The 15,002-nt window shown below is 35.8% G+C and overlaps 1 protein-coding gene across 2 annotated transcripts in view; it reads left to right on the top strand.

Annotated features, from left to right (window-relative positions):
• The first annotated feature begins 274 nt into the window (after positions 1 to 274).
• The window catches only part of syt2a (synaptotagmin IIa), a 58,718-nt gene continuing 43,990 nt past the window's right edge, over positions 275 to 15,002 (top strand). Inside the window, exon 1 of one of the 2 annotated variants that reach the window (XM_051095958.1) lies at positions 275 to 469. The gene's annotated coding sequence lies outside the window, so the exon portion shown is untranslated. The remainder of the gene's footprint in view (positions 470 to 15,002) is intronic. The other variant, XM_051095957.1, reaches the window with a different exon arrangement.

Raw genomic sequence — 15,002 nt, 5'->3', positions numbered from 1 at the left:
GGAGGAAGTGTTTCATATTGACCCAAGCTGATTACCCCACAGCACGAGAGATGGAGACACGAGAGGAAAAAAAAGAAACAGGGATGTATGCAGAGCTGTGTGAGCAGCATCTCCAATCAGGCAGCTTAGGAAGAGGATGGAATGGGAAGGGTGGGGGAAGGAAAAATGAGAGAGAGAGAATGGGTGTGTGTGTATTTGGAGGGGGGGATTTCTCTGTGGGAGAGAGAAAGTGGTGGAGAGAACGCACAGAAGGAGGGGAGGGGTGTACGTGTGTGTTCACTGGAGTGTGTGTGTGTGTAGTGCTGCAGTAACGAGTGGAGAGGGGGGATGACTGCAGTTTCTCGGGCTGATGGAAGAGCGCGAGCAGGAGACGTTCGCACGCCGCTGAAACGTTAACCCCTAAGTGCCTCGCTCGTGTATGGCCCAGACGCTTATTGAGGATTAGGACCGAGCAGATCACTGCAGTCAGGTGTGTAGCTTTTCAACATGTTTTTTCTCAAAGGTGCTGCAGAATTGGGAGGGGAGGGGGATCCGGTTATGGGAAGGTGGGATATGCTGCGCTGGATGCTGGAAAGCTTGTCCAGAGCACTAGATGCTTATGACTTAATCGTGCAGCCGAGAGGGAAGCCCGTTCGAGAGTGGCCTCGCTGAATACTAGAGTACTGCAGTGTGATTCATACGCTTGTCAGTCTTGAATAACTCTTCTAATAAGCTGTCTGAAGAAAACTGGTCTCTAAAGTGATGTTTAACTGATGGGGAATTACTGCAGTAGTCCCAAGCTCAAAGCATTCGTCCCAGACGATGTATCAGCTTATAATGGTTAGTTGAGTAACTTGCATTGCTCGCTGATCTTGGGTCAGATTTCTGTCACACCTCACAGAGGTTGGAATCACGGACCCGTCACGGGAAGCTGGTCCCAGAACGGTGCGCAAAGGCAAAGTCAGCCGGGCGGGTGGGTGTTTACTTCGTCCGTGCATGGGTGCCGGTCGCTTCCTGGAGAGTTTCCAGAGGTCGGTCCTGCTGACAGCTGCCACGTTTTCCCCTGAGGGGCAATGCGAACGACACCCTCCTCCCCGTCGCTGAACAGCGGCAAGACAATATGCTGCGGCTCGCTGGTACAGCTGCCGTAAGAGCGGATCACAGAGACCACAGACAATGGAGTGCATTAAAAGAGCTCTGCGGTACAGCAAAGAGAGGGGGGAATTGTATAGCTGCTGTCCGCTTTCATTTCAATGCACTTTGTTGTTGATTTTAACCTTGTGTTGTGCAAAAAGCACTTTGGAGAAAACTTGATAATCAATGCTATGCCTAAACATGATTATACACTTCAGATATTTCCATAGTGCACATTTTCCATTAAATACTCTCAGATTGATCTGCTTTGGTGTTTCCTGTCACATTGGTTGCTGTATATGTGTTGTGTTTCTCCTGGACGCTTCAGTTAGTGCTTATATTGGATGCAAGAAGTGTCAGCTGGACACTGGAATGAAAAGGGAACTTCCTTAGATGCTCGGCAGCTCTCTCTCTCTCTTTCTCTCTGGCAGGCGTTTTTCTCACTCTCTTGGGATTCTCCTGCAGAGGACTGGGGATCACAAGGAAGAGACATTCTCAAGGACAAATGCTGTGTCATCAAGGCTTTAGACCTCAACTGGAGTACAGTACAGTGTGACATTGAGCTCAGATTTATAGGAGAAAATTTCTAAATGTGGTAACGATATTTGTGCTTCATAGCTTGCCTGATCTCTCTGGTTTCAGATGTTGTAGCCGTTGGGTTGTTTTTGCTCTTTTCAGAGTGCTTTTGTTAAGTGTGCGTGTTCATATGTGTTTGAGATGTTTAGTATGATGGATTGGGGTTTTAACACCATAGTCACCATCTAAGACATCTACATGACCAATTACCATGTTCTGGATGGTTTCACTTACAGATGTTTTCTTCAAAAACATTAGCCAGAAAATTTGGTATATTTGAGTTCACAGTAAGATTTCACAATTGTGACCCAGCACCACAAAACCAGTTATAAGGGTCAATTTTTTTAAATCGAGATTCATACATATACATATGAATAAATAAGCTTTCCACTGATATATGGTTTATTAGGATAGGACTATATTTGGCTAAATTTTCAAAATCTGGAATCTGAGGGTGCAAAAAAATCTAGATACTGAGAAAATCGCCATTAAAGATGTCTAAATTAAGTTCTTAGCAATGCAACTAATCAAAAAATAAGTTTTGATATATTTACAGTAGGAAATTTACAAAATATCTTCATGGAACATGATCTTTATCTAATATCCTAATGATTTTTGGCATAAAAGAAAGATCAATAATTTTGACCCATACAGTGTAATTTTGGCTATTGCTACAAATTTACCCGTGCTACTTAAGACACAAGGTTTTTGTGGTCCAGGGATATTGTAATAGCAGATATTGTGAAGATCTGAAACTGCCAGAGAAGACACATGGGGTCTATTGTGTTTATGTATTCCCTTTTTTCTCTATTTAATCTTACTATGTGGTTAAAAGATATGTATCTTTTTAATTAGAGAAAATGTTGCATCACAAAAATGAAATAGGGTTTTTAGATGTAAAAAGATCAACACGAACTCACTGGACAAGTGATATTTCCCCCTTCATCTATATTTCATCGTTTCTGTCTGCAGCCCAGTTATTCTTAAAATAATTTGTTTCATATAATTAGAATAAATTATTATGGTGAAAATAGTATAGTATCTGCTCCGTAAGCAGCCAACAATCATAAATCTGAGAGAAACCATAAAACAGCTAGTGTCATTTATCATCATGGACAGTTGTTCCCATCTGGTCTCGCATCGCAGTTTTGCGTTATGAATTACACTCAATAAGACACAAGTGACGGTCGGTACAACAATGGATCATAGCTGTTATTGGCAGAAGAACATTATTTAAAACCTGCCCCATAGGATTGTGTTAGAGAGGTCAATATAGACAGAAAAAAGTACAATATCATTGTGGAATTCCCTTCTTTTTAAGGAGAAATGCCTGTTTCTTTCAAGATATGGCTCATTAGTTTGGAAACCATCACTGTAGTGACTGTTCTGTCTCAAACTCCATCAAGAAATGAGTGTGTTTTCACAAAGTTCAATATATAATAATATTTAATAGCACAAAAAAATGAAAAACCTGTCAACATACTGCCCCTTATTCACTCAAGCCCTGTATGACTGTCTTCTATAGATCACGAAATTATATTTTTAGCAGTATGTCAAGGCTGCTCTTTTCCTTACGTGTTGTGAAGCTGTATAAAAGGAAAAAGCTCCCATAAAAGTAAAATAAAACAGTCATGCACTAGTGTTCAGAAAGCACGTATTAGGTTTAAATGAAGAACAATCCATTATTCAGTGAACATCTTGACTTATCAGACCTGCTAAAAAGACCATCAAATGTGTGTGTGTGTGTGTTTTGCATAACAGGCATCCCGACCAGGCTTAGTTCACTTAAAAATCTACTCACCCTCGTGTTGTTCTAAATCCGGTATGACTTTCTGTTTGTTGCAGAACATAGAAGATATTTTAAAGATGACATATTATGAAAATCTGACTTTTTCCATGTTTAAGTGCTATGATCGGGTCCCCAGTGCATCTACCAACCCAGAAAATGTGAAAAAAAAAACAACCCAGTATTTTTCTTTTGGTAAGCATTTCTCTGCAAGCTTGTGAAAAAATGAGTCGGATTTCAATAAAACATGAAAGAGAACTTAGTTTAGTATTCACATGCCGTGTAACAGCGCTTTCTGTGCGCGTTCTTTGGATGTGTGTGCTCAGAAAAACCTGTATCAGAAGTTTAAACTGATATGGCTTTAAAAAGCATGATTTCAGTGCGATAGACATGATAATCAAAACCAAACAGATGTTTTTTTAGCAGAGTATCTGAGCTACGAGCTGTAAAGGCACAGCCCTATCCTGGAAAAGGAGGCAGGGCAGCAGCTCATTTGTATTTAAAGAGACATGCACAAAAACTGTCACACCCACAGAGGCCGCTCCCGTGATAGTTGATTGACATGAGCGTCTTACCTCAGATTAGTTGTAACAGTCCAACCTCCATGTTTTGATGCCGGAGCAGGCATGTAAGTTAGACAAGAATTGAGCGATTGAGGTGTTGTGTTGCTGGATATAATAATGAAAGTAGTGGTCGTCTGAAGATGCAGTGGATTACGTTTGTTTGTGAAGGGAATGCGCCTCCTGATCTACATATATCCGTCTGTGTTCACGCAAATCATTCGTGATCCAGCTTCACTTACAGCAGAAGTGAGTATAAGGGTTTTTTTATCAATCTTTGCGATCACCTTTTTCTAATAATGTGCTAGTTAGCAAGTTTAGTGGGCTAAACGCAGCTAAATGCAGCTAAAGTAAACAGTCTTGTCACCCCACAGAGAGAAGAGAGGGGCGGGGCGAGCAGAGCAGAGCTCATTTGCATTTAAAGCAGCCTCGACCAGAATGGGATGATTTTTGCAGAACTCATTTTGACAAGGTAAAAAGTGCATTGTTTTACACTACTATTGAAAATTTCTAACCAAAGTATATTCACAAGTCACAAGTCACAAGTCACGTGAACCAATGAGCTTAAAATGTTTTGATCCTGTTGGCTTTTGTGATACAGACAAAAACACCTGAAAGATTCTTCAAAAGGATCTTATCTGTGTTCTGCAGAAGACAAAAATCAATTTGAAATGTCATCAGGGTGAGTAAATAATGACAGAATTTTCGTTTTTAATCAGCTTCAAGTCAAATTGCACATTTACACATTTGGCAAACACCTTATCCAAAGCTTGTTTGTGAACACATTACCTGGGAATCAAACCTATGACCTTGCTGTTGGTAAAACCATACTCTACTGTAAGTAGACCAGCACCAAACCAGAAAAAAACAGCATCAGGTCAGGTGGAGCTTCGCTCATACTCAAAAGAGGTAGCTCAGATGTGGCTATATCTGCATGAGGGACGTCCATCCAAGAGGATGCTTGTATGAAAATGCCAAGTTCAGGCTGATGGGTTGTTAATGCAAACTGTTGACATCTACAGTGTTAAACTACTTGGCACAAGCTGATTGGTTCATGTTGCATATGTAGCCAATGAGCTTACTGCTTTACATTTAACTGGCTGGTTAGCATTCACTAGAGCATTTCGCAGTGCTCTTTCAGAGTTCCTGAAACCCTCCACCTCCCCAGCTCCACCTGTATAGATCTGCTATGGGTTATTTTATATATCTGTATCTGCATATGTATTGGCAGTAGCAAGTCTATTTCACCAAGACCAAATACATTAACATGATAGAGTTGTCATAATAGAACTAACATGTAGCTCTGAAAGGAGGGTGTGGTTATGCGCCTGTTCGCCGTGGTGCAGTGAAGACTTGATAGTCTCCTTAAAAACAGCTGCTTAATTGAAGAGCCATAGGGGCGACAACAAACTGAAACATACAATTCGTAATTAATGAGGAAGAGCAGCTTTACCCCGAGGATAAAGCACTGAGGCTAAAACAATCCTGTGAAACATGTTTACCCAGGGTGATTTGTGAAGATGTTTGTGGTACAACAATGTTTCAGTATAAGTCATATGCTGATTTAAATGCAGTACTTGTGACAGTTCAGTTGTAAACTACAAATTTGAGAGCTGATTTAGTATATGTGATGTGAACGGTTGTTCGAGTCTTTGAATAGTTTCCACCCTCGCATTTGTTTGCGCGTCCAGCTCGGCCCAAGGGCCACAAAAACCCTCATTAAGTGGCAAACCGAGCGGTCTGGAGCTGCTGGGATGTGCGGGGAACACTCATTTTCATCTCACTGAGCTCAATCAGATGGCTTTCCAGCGGAAATGCTCAACCATCAGTAATGAAATGCCCGAAGACAAGATCTGTTTCTGATATGGGTGTACATTTGAGCATGAATGGAAGGGACATCCCTTACAATACTGACTACTGAAAAATCATTAGTAATATTTTTAGCAATTTTAGTAGCAGTGTTGGGCATGTTGCTTTAAAAAAGTAATTAGTTATAGTTACTAGTTACTTCTCACAAATAGTAACTGAGTTAGTAACTGAGTTACGTAATTATAAAAGTAACTAATTACCAGGGAAAGTAACTATAGACCACTTTGGAGTAGACGTCACAGTTATGTCACTTGCAGGTGCGTGCGCATAGTGGTTGCAGAAAAACACTGGTAACAAGTGGAGGTAAACGGGTAAAATCCATGGAATAAGAGGAAAAAGCGATTTTTGAGCCTTTTGATGTCAAAATCGTAATGCAAATAATTTTTATAGAATATTGTCGTCAAAGCTGCCATTTGAAGCTAACCGCATACGTTTAAACGTACTTACACTGTAAAAAATAAAAAACACAATTTGTTGAGTCAGCTTAAAATAATTTGTTACCCTGCTGCCTTAAAAAGTTCAGTCAACTCAAATATCTAAGTTGTAACTTATTATAATTTAACATTTCAAGTTGAATAAACTTTTTTTGAGTTGACTGAACTTAAAATTTTAAGGCAGCCAGGTTACAAATTATTTTAAGTTGACTCAACAAATTGTTTTTTACAGTGTACTATGGATGAAAACTGCTATGATTACTCTACTTTTAAAGTATAAATTTGATTTAAACAATAGGTCTACGTAATATTAACATATGCTGTTCATAGGGGACGTATTGAAGTAGCCGTACAATTACAGCATAAAATATTATTTAAACCTATTACTATTAACATTTTTACATAACATTTATTTATTTTATCTCACAATTCTGACTTTTTTTTTCACAAATGCAAGTTTATATCTCCTAATTCAAATTTTATAACTCGATTTAACTAAAAAAAACAGTGAGTTATATAAATAGTGAAACATCATCCCTATTTTTGATCTGTAAGACTATCCCACTATCTAACGTCAATTTTGTTGAATAACAGTGCTTATTGCTGGGTGACAAGCTCTTGAAATATGCAGAGAATATTTTGAAAATGGCATCAATACAATCTATAATCTATTTCAATTTAACTATTTTGTATCGTATGTATCGTTGTATGTTAGTCATGCATATTATAATGTGACATTATGATAGTTTAGCATTAAATTTTAGTAATTAGAATAACCATGTTTATTTGTTACCATATTTGTCATATTGGTGCTTAAGATATTGTTTGCAATTTAATGTTTCTATAAAAAAAGGGGGAAACACTAAAAATAATACTAAAAAACTACTAAATTCTGCATGGTATGTAAGTCTCTCTCACTCTGTATCTTTCTTTGCGCGTGTATGAGACAAAGCGACGGCTAGTTGTGTGCCTTCACAGCAGAGTTTACGGTTCGTCAAATACGGGTACACTGCGCATCCATTTAGATAAACTGAAAAATAAAATTATAATAATATTATAATAAATTATAGTAACGCTGCATCATTATCGTTTATTGTAACGAGGAAAACAGTAATTCTTTTAATTACTTGTTACTGAAAAAAAAATAATGCAGTTAGCAACACCGTTTATTTATAATGCCGTTATTCCCATCACTGTTCAGTAATGATTAAATGTCGAATATGTCATGTGATGCATGTTTTTATTTGTAAAATTAGTGTTTTATTTAGGGCTGGGAAAATAAATTCGCTTCGCGAATTGAGATTCTGCATTGATTCTGAGATTATCTGAATGCATCGTGATATACTTCCAGAACAAAAATTGACAGATAATGTCCTCACCCCCTTGTCATCCAAGATGTTCATGTCTTTTTTTCTTCAGCTGTAAAAAAATTATGTTTTTTTGAGGAAAAAATTTCAGGATTTTTCTCCAAATAATGGACTGATATGGTGCCCCGATTTTGAACTTCCAAAGTGCAGTTAAAATGCAGCTTCAAACGATCCCAAATGTGGTTGTAAACGATCCCAGCCGAGGAAGAAGAGTGTTATCTAGCGAAACAATCAGTTATTTTCATTTAAAAAAAATTAATAATAATTAATAATAAATAATTTTTAATCTCAAATGCTCATCTTGCCTTTCTCTCTCTCTGAACTCTGTGTATTCTGACTCAAGACAGTTAGGGTATGTCGAAAAACTCATATTTTCTCCCTCAACTTCAAAAATCATTTCAAAATCATCCTACATTGCTGCAGAAGTACCAACCCAGTCTTTGCAAAGTGAACATGCAAAGAAGATCAAACACCCTTTTTGTTTGATTTTGAAGTTGAGGGAGAACATGAGATAGGATATTTTAGACACACCCTAACTGTCATGAACCGGAAGAAAAACAGTTCAGGCAGAGTAAGACAAGATGAGCATTTGAGAATAAAAAGTATTTAAATTGTATTTTTTAATGAAAACAACCGATCATTTTGCTAGATAAGACCCTTCTTCCTCAGCTGGGATCGTTTACAACAGCATTTGGGAGCGTTTGAAGCCACATTTTAACAACATTTTTAAACTCAGGGCACCATATCAGTCCATTATATGGAGAAAAATACTTAAATGTTTTCCTCAAAAAACAATTTCTTTATGGCTGAAGAAAGAAAGACATGAACATCTTGGATGACAAGGGGGTGAGTACACTATCTGTCAGTTTTTGTTCTGGAAGTGGACTTCTCCTTTAAATGTCAATTATATAATCTCACACAATTTAATGTTATTAAATTGCCATAATTTGGAGGCTTTTCCCAACAAATTTGATAAATGTGACTAACTGTGATTAATTCAGTTAAATAATCCGCATATTATGTCATTAATTCAATTAAAGTTTGTAACTGTTTGACAGCCATAATGAATACTCTTAAACACTGATCAGCAGTAACAGGCAAACAGCTACAGATGAAAACACAGTGTGTTTATGTAGTCGCCCTCGGTGGAGAACAGGGAGTGTTCAGTCAGTCAGAGTGTGGTGTCGTGTCTGTCTAGTACGTGTTCACTGTCTCAGACGGCCTGTTTTTTACAGCAGAACTTTCTGTTCCTGTATTATGTGGTGTGCTGCAGGATCTCGATAGTAAGCTCCTCTGAGTCTTCGGGCATTACAGCGCAGATTCTTCTCAGTCTTCTTGTGTTTGACTGTAATGGTACAGAATGACTATAGTTTCCATTTATTTTTTTATTTGTTTGTCTGTTTATAAGTATTTGTTCCCGAAATTGAAGTGAGCTGATTGAGCAGCATTTTACTTTGTGTTTCTGCTGATAGTCAATATGTGTTCAGCTTTTGTTTCTGTCGTATTTGCTTGCTGTCGTTCCTCTTTGTAACTATGCCTGCAGAAATATAGTCTGCAGCCACAGCTACACTAAAAAAAAAAAAACACTGTTTTGTAATCAGTATGTTCGTCTTGTTCTCTAGGAAAATATCCAAACATCACTAAAATACATTTATTTAAAATAAAATTGAATGAGAAGTTAAGATGTTTAGATTCTAATACCTTTTTGTTTAATACTTGTATTTTTAAAAAATACTGAAAGATTAATTTTCTGTTAGAACATACATTATTTAAGATGTATTCTCTTAAAACTAGTTTTATTATTCTAGACTCCTGTGTAAATGTATCTTGTTTGAAAGATGTTTAGCCTAGGGAAACAATGAATGCATTTTCTTTTATTCTAACACAAAAAGTGTTAAGCACATCTAGGTGACAAAAGTAACAACTAAACCCAAATATGCCAACTCATTTCTCAGTTTGTGATTGGTTATGGTGTCATGTCTGGTAATTCGTCAGACAGCAATTTGTGTCAAAATGTAGACGGTAATAATCAGTCATTGATAGCATGACAACTGTGTGCTGGGAGTGCTTGACTTATTGTGTCTGTAAGAAATGAACAAAATGCGCTTCCCTAGTTTAGATATTTTCACTGGAAATTAGGACAAAAAAATACTAAAAACTGTAAAAAAATCTTTTTTAAAATATTTGGTCTCAGTGATTAATATCGATGAGAACTGGAAAATCTTTTTAGATTAGTAGGAAAAACACCCAAGGTGGGATGGGGTTATTGTGTGCAATGGTATTTTGAGTAGTTAATGAGCAAATAATTGGTTTGCATTAGAGTGCAGTCCAAAAGCATCAGGATCATTTGGGACGCTGTGGAACTAAACTTCTCTGTATACTAAGCATGTACAAACAGGGTACTTTTGACTTCTATTTCATTGAATAAATGCATATTCAGCACTGTCTGTCATTCTCAGTACATAATTGCTGGTGTTTGCCAAGGCAAGCGTCACTATTACTATTACTCATACAAATCACAGCTGCTTTAAACCCTATGTATTAAATTTAAGTGCATAACTGGATAAATGATTTGTCGAATCATTCAGCCTGTTGAATAAAGAGGTTTTCTTACTAGAGCATTGTAGCACCTGTGCAACTGCATAGAAGAAGCTTAACAGTGGACACAAAATAAGATCACTGTCAGCACTTCACATCCCAAACACTTGTCTGCACAAAATCATGATATTTAACGATTGCAGACAATCAAACATGACATTATGTTCTCGATTATATCTGTCCTATCAGCAACCCAGAATGCAATCGTTTGAATGATTTATGAGCTGAACTAAGGTTGATGTTGGTCAGCCAGAGTCTGGCTTGTGATGCTCGTTAATTTAATTAAAACAAATTAATTAGGGCGAGCAGTTGCTCTTTGAGCGAGAGAAGGCGGATGGTGTGGCAGAGTCTGGGAAAAGCCGCGGGTCAAACGGGTGCTGATTCCAGTGTTCTGAGTCACACACACAGCAGCGCAATCTTCATCCTCATTCAGTATCTATGCACCTCGTAATTCTGTGCGTGATGCAAGAACTGCGCAACTGTGATAAATGTTCTGGAAGATGTTTTTAGTATGAAAATGAGAAAAAGGAGTGTCTCTTGTCTTCAAAGTAGAATTTCAAATTTCTAACGATTGTATAGCCACTCATATTGATATTTTAAAATGTTTTTAATGTATCTCAGTCTGACATCAGAACACAGGGTTTACAAACGTGTTTTCATGCAGTGTATTATTATATTATATTATATTATATTATATTATATTATATTATATTATATTATATTATATTATATTATATTATAAGCTGTAAAGGGGCAGCCTAAGATTGGGTCCCTGTCATGTATAATACAATACAATACAGTATTAGAAAGTATACATTTTATCATACATATTATATAATATAATGCACAGTTTAAATTATTTTCTTATAATTATTTAATATTATATTATTATATAATATATGGCAGAGTCCCAGCCTTATGCATGGGCCCCTTTCTATAATACAATGTAATCTAATATAATAACATAATGTAATGTAATGTGATAATATAATATAATATAATATAATATAATATAATATAATATAATATAATATATAATAATACTAGAAAAAATAAATTATATATACATTATTTAATATTATAATATATGGCAGCAGAGTCCCAATCTTATGCAGGGGCCCCTTCTAGAATAGAATAGAATAGAATAGAATAGAATAGAATAGAACAGAATAGAAAGTATAAATTATTATTGTATTGTAATATATGGCAGAGTCTCAACCTTATGCAGGGGCCCCTTCTAGAATAGCATAGAATTAGAATAGAATAGAATAGAACAGAATAGAAAGTATAAATTATTATTGTATTGTAATATATGGCAGAGTCTCAACCTTATGCAGGGGCCCCTTCTAGAATAGCATAGAATTAGAATAGAATTAGAATTAGAATTAGAATAGAATAGAATAGAATAGAATAGAATAGAATAGAATAGAATAGAATAGAATAGAAAGTATAAATTATATATAAATTAGTTGTTGTTATTATTATTTCCAACCTTATGAAGGAACCCTTCTAGAATAGAACAGAATAGAATAGAAAAGAATACAATACAATACATTATATAAATTAGTTATTATTATTGTATTGTAATGTATGGCAAAGTGCCAACCATATGCAGGGCCCCTTCAAGAACAGAATAGAATAGAATAGAATAGAATAGAATAGAATAGAAAGTATAAATTATATCTAAATTAGTTATTGTTATTTTATTATAATATATGGCAAAGTCCCAACTTTATGCAGGGCCCCTTCTAGAATACAATACAATATAATACAATACAATACAATAGACAGTAAAAATAAAAATTATTATTGTATTGTAATATATGGCAGAGTCTCAACCTTATGCAGGGGCCCCTTCTAGAATAGAATATAATTAGAATAGAATAGAATAGAATAGAATAGAATAGAATAGAATAGAATAGAAAGTACAAATCATATATAAATTAGTTAGTACAAATTATTATTGTATTGTAATATATGGCAGAGTCTAAAACTTATGCAGGTGCCCCTTCTAGAATAGAATAGAATAGAATAGAATAGAAAGTATAAATTATATCAAAATTAGTTATTGTTATTTTATTATAATATATGGCAGAGTCCCAACCTTATGCAGGGCCCCTTCTAGAATAGAATACAATAGACAGTAAAAATGATTATTGTATTGTAATATATGGCAGAGTCTCAACCTTATGCAGGGGCCCCTTCTAGAATAGAATATAATTAGAATATAATTAGAATAGAATAGAATAGAATAGAATAGAATAGAATAGAATAGAATAGAAAGTACAAATCATATATAAATTAGTTATTATTATTATTATTATTATTATTATTATTATTATTATTATTATTTCCAACCTTATGCAGGACCCCTTCTAGAAAAGAATATAATAGAATAGATAGAATAGAATAGAATACATTATATATAAATTAGTTATTATTATTGTATTGTAATATATGGCAAAGTGCCAACCGTATGCAGGGCCCCTTCAAGAACAGAACAGAACAGAACAGAATAGAATAGAATAGAATAGAATAGAATAGAATAGAATACAAATTATTATTGTATTGTAATATATGGCAGAGTCTCAACCTTATGCAGGGGCCCCTTCTAGAAAAGCATAGAATAGAATAGAATAGAATAGAATAGAATAGAATAGAATAGAATAGAATAGAAAGTATAAATTATATCTAAATTAGTTATTGTTATTTTATTATAATATATGGCAGAGTCCCAACCTTATGCAGGGCCCCTTCTAGAATAGAATACAATACAATACAATAGAAAGTATAAATCAAATATAAATTATTTAATATTATAATATATGGCAGAGTATAATATAATATAATATAACATATAATTATATAAATAATTATAAATAATATAATTATTTATATCTTGTCATTATATTATATTATATTATGTTATATTATAATGGTACTGTTATGGTGTTAGCATTTTGCTAACTTCAACCATACCCTCTATGTCCAGAACCCTGCCCTCCAAAGTCATGTCAGCAAACCCCAAAAAAATGAATTACAGACAGAGAGTTTCATCTGCAATTCCACTGTATAAAATGCTGTCGTCATCTCATCCAAAGCCATCCCTCTGTTAGACAGCAATAAAAAGGCAAAATTCATGGCTGGTTCTCAGTCAAGCATTACGAGCTGACCCAACCATTCCAGCGGATTTATCCTGCTGAGCCGCAGCATCACCGGTCAGTGTCTTTCATTTCTCACCTCAGCGAGTCCGTACGCTCGTTACAGAAGCGGCACCTTGCATTAATCCCGCTATAAAGCAGAAAAGTGCTGCGAGATAATGTACGACCGCACCATAACTGTATTATTGTGCTCAGTTTTGTTGTAGCTGAGGGCCTGAGATGGGGTGAGCCTATTTATGTAGTTTTCTCACGTCTGGGATAAAGTCCTGGCAAACAGCTGTGTAAAGGGAATTGGAGGCTTGTTGTGAAGGCTAGAGAGGGCAGCAGGCCTTGGTCGTCTGGCTGTGACGTTTTAAATTATCTGTCATCTGAGGACTTGTTGAACAGCTGCAGTTTGTCAACGACACACACCCAAGGTTATGAGCCAGAATAGGCTGAGGCAGCAGCTTCAGAGTTATCAGATACAAACAATTAAAGAACAGTTATCATCACTTATTAGGTTCAGTTTACAAATTATTAAATCAGCATACATAATAATATTTCAGCCCTGTAATTATACAGTCCCTAAAAGCCTGTAATACCCAACGGATGACGTAGGATGAAGGATGTAGACATAGCGTAAGCTCCGGTGAGAAGTATTGAACGTAGAAGTGCAATGAAGAGAGCAAAACAAAACCTTAACCACAAATTAGAAGTACAAAATGAGGATTTGTAAAGAAAAATGTCAGAAGATTTCAATATAAGCCAAGAGGAGACTGGATTTCCTTTGCTCTAAACAAACAGTTTATAAGTTTTAAAAATGGACATTTTTCTTTCACAAACGCATCGATTCGCTTCAGAAGGCCTTTATTAACCCCCGGAGCTGTGTGGAGCACTTTTTATGATGGATGGATACACTTTATTGGACTTCAAAATCTCAACAGCCATTCACTGCCATTATAAAGCTTGGAAGAGCCGGAACATTTTTAATATAACTCCACTACACAGAGTATATATAATATAACATAAAGCATTTGAATAAGCAGGAAGGTAAATTTGCTAAGTGTGGTAATGAATGTAATCAATCTTTGATGGGCGCTATTCTGAATACAGATGAAGTTTAATGCTGGATTTGTTGATAATGATGAAACTTTTTTCATTTTTGACGAGAAGCGATCTTTTTTCTGGTAACAGATCCTGTCAGTACATGTGAAGATTGAGCTTGTCTAATATTTAATGATGCCACACTGGCACTGATACAAGCGTTATTATGCAAACATAATTGCAAGATTGAAGATGCAATTAAAATGGCTGTAACACTGACGTGTTTTGGACGTATTAAAATCAAATCAACGTCTAATGCAAGACACAACATCAGACTGATTTCAAGTCCTTTTTTTTTCCAAGGACACAAAACAATGTTTCTTGGAAGGATTATTTTGTTGTTTTGAGCAATATTGTGCACCATGCACTAAGAATGAGCTGTGATTCTGTAGAGACCACCCACTCTCTCCGGGTAGCTAGTTTCTCTTCAGCCAAACGTTTGGCAAGACCTACAT

The sequence above is a fragment of the Labeo rohita genome, chromosome 23 (assembly GCF_022985175.1).
Source record: "Labeo rohita strain BAU-BD-2019 chromosome 23, IGBB_LRoh.1.0, whole genome shotgun sequence".
Taxonomy (NCBI): domain Eukaryota; kingdom Metazoa; phylum Chordata; class Actinopteri; order Cypriniformes; family Cyprinidae; genus Labeo; species Labeo rohita.
Note: the sequence above shows the minus strand (reverse complement) of the source record. Positions and strands in the feature narration are given on the sequence as shown.